Here is a 5,075-nt window from a genome sequence, read left to right as displayed (position 1 = left end):
ATGAATTGTTTGAAAAATATTTATATAGTATTAGGGATAATCTTACAGGCTTTTTGGATTTTAGTTGATAGTCCTTGTATTTCTTATTGTTCTAAATACTGGAAATCTACTTTCTTTCGTATTTTATACAATACGAAAGATATTATATATATATATATATATATATATATATATATATATATATATTATAATTAGAAAGATATAATAATTTGGGTGTATTAAAATTATATTGTAATTAGATAGAGATAAATTTTCCCCTCATATATAAACTTTTATATTATTTTGTGTATGATCACTCGTTTAACTAGTTTAGGGCACGCGCTTTGCACGTGTTTTTATGTTGAGTAAATATTTTTTTATAAAATAACTTTTTATTGTCTCTTTAGCTATTTGCCCTATATGCCCTATATGTAGATTTTTCTCCAACTAATTAAAAAGCGTATATACGTTAGGGCAAGGATGAACTATGTATATAAAGTTGAACCCATGATAAGAATTGAACAAATTAGAAATTTTTTTAGGATATGCATTGATACCATAATATACCTGTTATGACGGAAAGAGGAAAATATTAAAACAAAGAAGGTAAAGAAGACCAAGTTTAATGTGAAAAATCCTTCAAGTCGAAGGTAATGATGAGTGGTGATTTTACCACTCATTCGCACTTAGTTTTAGTGCATATTACCTTGTATCAAATGAGTAAATGAGTTATAATTGTGATTTAATGCACTAATAATAAGAGTATTACAAATATTCTCCATTTGACAACACAACAAGAGCCAAACATGGAGGCGCAATAGATACATGTAATACCCCAAAAATCCAAACCAATGCTAGAGTAATGTTTCAAGCTCGCGCATAGTACATTATGATTCTTTGGTATCTTTATGAGATAGTTTTATGTCTATTAAGGTCCCAAATAACTCCCAGCTATTTGATGAATCAAAATATCTCATACCGATTGAGTTTTTGACAAAAATGTTGCTTTGGTAAACTTCAAACAATCATAACTTTTGCTCTACTCAGAATTTTCTAGCTCAAGACCCACCAAACTTTATGAAATTGAATAAGATTTCCAACGATACGAATTTCGTCCAAATCCAAAACTCGGGTTAGAAGTTATGACACCTTTAGTGCAAAACAGTATCCCAACGCGATAGGGCCGTGTCGCGGTGACTGCCAGACTCACATTTGTCATTTTTCAGTGTGCCATCATGATAAGCACCATGTCTCGTTGATGTGCTACTTCCCGTTCGTTATTTTCCATTGAACCGTCGCGATAGCGCCGCGTCGCGTCGAGAGCCAAATTCGCATTTAGTGGGGTACCGTGATTACGCTGTGTCTCGCAGAGTTTCCAGTCCGCATTTGTCCGCTTTCCAGTACCCCGACATGATTGTACCGAGTCGTACCGGGTGTCAAAATTGAGATTTCTAGTCAGTTTTGAGTTTTAAATTCTAAGGGAATTTAAGTTTTTTTTCCTTCGGCCCAGCCAGTCTAAACACTGAATTATGCCCTAGAATATACTAATTGCTCATTATTTCACAAATTACTCAAAATTAGAATAGCCCTTTTTCAAGAACAAAAACCCTAACCTCCACAATTCAAGAACAAATCTCAAGAACACTACCAAGGAACTTCAAGAATTCAAATACCCAGGTATGTTAGGTGTTCATCCTGGGTTTTCTTCCACCCTTGGAGTTCAAGAACCCCTTTGCAAGATTTAAATTATGATTTATATTCTTAAATCAAATTTTGTTCGTGCATGTGTTGATTTTATGGTTTTAGACCTAGAAGATTATGAATTTCTATTAAATAAACTAGTATGTGTGTTAATTTATGTACTCCTTATGTCATAACATATGAATTGTGAATTAAATGTTGTAATCATGATAATTCCATGTTATTTTCCACATGTTCAAGAACCATGCTCCCTAAGTATTTGACAAAATGCCTATGTAAATGATTTGTGCATGACGTCCTAACTATAATGCTCTAACTTGTGATATGGTTCCTTTAATTGTGCAATCGAGTCCTGGAGGTATTATATACCCAAAAGATAGCTTCTTACTTAGTTTTAAGTCGCACTAGAATAATCCCATTGTAACATTCGATAAGTTAACAGAATCAGCGTGAGTTCAGTCAAGCTTAGTACAGTCTAGTGATCAGTGTCACTTAAGTTGGGAGTAGTCTTCAGCACTGAGCGAACGCAGGGATGGGGCAATTCCTTCTAGTAAAGGGTTTGACCCTTAGTATCAATTCCTAAGTTACAAAACTACCTAGCCAGTGTAGGCTAATTCATCTTTCTACCAGACTAGGGTTGACGTAATCATATATTTATATATTTTATGGGTTTTCCTACCAGATTAGAGTTAACACAGAATTGTTAGTATCCCATGGAAAGGTGCTAACACCCTTCTAACTGGGGTTACAGGTTGGACCCCAAATCAGTCTATAATTCAGGTATGTTAGTTAGATGAACACTTCAAAAGTTACAGTTTCACTCTCAATAATAAAAAAAGAACTCAGTCACTTCTATAGGACCATGTCTTTAAGTTATCTATTATTCCACCATTAGAATTCAGTACTCAGTCTCAATATAAAGTTAAATACACGGTGTATACCTATATGCATAGTATTGCATGTTTAGTATGTTCAGTAGTTATAGTTTTGCATGTACTCATCCATTTACTTTATGATGCTCATTTAGTCAGTTGTCATCACATGCACATGAGCCCATACATGTTATCCTCACCTCATCTAGCATACCAGTACTGTAATAACCCATACTTTTCCTAGCTTAAATTCATTCCTAAAATATTAAGAAATACTTCCAAAATAAATAATATTTATGTTATATGTAATTTTCCATATTTAGATTTTCCGTTGTGTGAAAAATTAAATAAGTTTTCCATTGATACCAAATTCGCCCAAATTCGATACTCGGTTGAGGAGTTTGAGCATTTTTTAGTTGACAGTGTGCCACCTGGGCACTCAGTGCGTCGCGGAGGGGGATAAAATAATGATTTTCAAATTTTAGTGGCCCTCTGCCATAGCTCGCATCATAGAAAAGTCAAAATTTCCAATTATTCCATTCTAGTAGACCGATGTAATATTGGCGCATCACGAAGAGGGGCAATTTCCCCATTGTCGCTTTTCCGTAGCCCAACGCGATATTGGCGCATCGCACCAGTGGGCAAAATGGTATTTCAAAGGGGTACCATGATAGTGGCGTGTCACAGAGAATGTCCAGTTCCCACTCGTCCAATTAACAGTAAACCACCGCGATAGTGGCGCATCGCGGTGCCAACCAAATTGAAAAAATGATGCTCTTTTCCAGTTTCGTTTAGAAGTTTAAAACACAAAATTAATCATACTCAAAGCACTTTGTGCTCATTATTCATCTTTCTCATCAAATGCAAAACCCTAGAGCTCTAAAACCTCTTTTCCAAGAAATCAAAATCCTCCATTGATTGTCCAAGAAAGCTTAAGATTGAGGATCCCAAGGCAAGATAATCAAGAATCCATCTTCAAGAACTCAAATAGGAATCAATAATTCAAGTTTATCCATCTAATTATCTGTCAAGGTATGTGGGGTTTATGAACAAGGATCTTCTTACATTCTTGTGCCCAAAACCAAGCTTTTATTTAGAATTCATATGATTTTGAATGATTATACATGATATTTGCATTAGGGTTCATACCCATTATTGTTATTGGCAAGATTATGAATTTTTGAGAGAATTTGAAGATAAATAGCATGTCTATTTTCCTGTTTTCATGCTTATGGCAGTAGTTTCCAGATTTTGAATTTAATTATCATTGATTTCATTATTAAGCATGATTATTTTGATGTTTTGACATGAGTTTGAAGCATGGGTTACTAAGCCCGAAGTTTATATGTTGAAATTTTGAGAAAGATGATGCTTTAAGCATTTACTACAGATTACAGAAAGCAAAATAGCTTCATTTATAGATTGATTCAGATAAATCCATAACTAGTTTCATAATAAACCCTTATTCTAGTTTTAAAGTGGATTTACAACAAGATGAGCACAACAAGTTAAAGGAAGTAGTTTTTAGCACCAAGTTGGGTATGATTCTAAGGTCTCATACCCCAGAACTACGTGCCACTATAGAATTGAGATTTGAAAGCCCATAGTGGGCTGAGATAGTGATCATTTAGCGGAGGTTATACTCCCTGACAAGAGTATGACACCTCTCCCCAACGTGATATTTCTTCCTTAGGAGGATGAGACGTTGGACTCCATGTAGCTCACATGGTTTATCTTGGTTAGAAGAAACTCTCTTATAGAAATTTTTTTTAAAGAGAACCTCCCTACTAGTAAAAAGTAAATATATAGTTTTGAGTATTTCCCTACTAGTAAGAAAAGCTTTTAGAAATCCATGGGTAAAATCTCACAATGTTGTTCAGATTATGCTTTACAGAAAGATAAGAGTTACGGATTTCAGCTTTCAGATTTTAGACTTAGAAGTGAGTCCTTTCTACACTTAAATAGCATGATTTAAAGACAGAGTACTTGTGCTAGTACAACTTTAAGAACTAAATGTTATGACTCACTAAATTTATAAAGTAAAATTAATTTTTCATGATTTCAATATTTCAGATATTCCAACTTATGTGAGTCATTTTCATCTAGCATGCATTGTTTTATAAATCATGATGATGAAATGATATTTTACTTATGCATTTCACCCTCATATACTCAGTAAATCCTCAAAGTACTGATCAACATATGTGTCTATATGCTATATTGTCTCATAATGTAGGTTAAGGTGCTTAGTATCAGTAGCGCTAATAGTCCGAGCATCTCTATCTACATCCGACAGTTGGTGAGTCCTTATAGTTCATGAACTTATTACTCAGATTTTGCAGTTTCTCAATTTAAGAGATTTTAGCATTTCTTTCAGACAGTTCGAGTTAGCTGGGGGTTTATCTCAGTGACTCTTTAGTATTAGTAGTAGAGGCTTGTCGGACTACTAGTTTACAGTCAGATTATTCAGTATTGATGTGTCAAACATTATATTCAGACTATTCTTGGTTATTTAAGACAGTT

The sequence above is a fragment of the Capsicum annuum genome, chromosome 9 (genome assembly GCF_002878395.1).
Source record: "Capsicum annuum cultivar UCD-10X-F1 chromosome 9, UCD10Xv1.1, whole genome shotgun sequence".
Taxonomy (NCBI): Eukaryota; Viridiplantae; Streptophyta; class Magnoliopsida; order Solanales; family Solanaceae; genus Capsicum; species Capsicum annuum.
Note: the sequence above shows the minus strand (reverse complement) of the source record.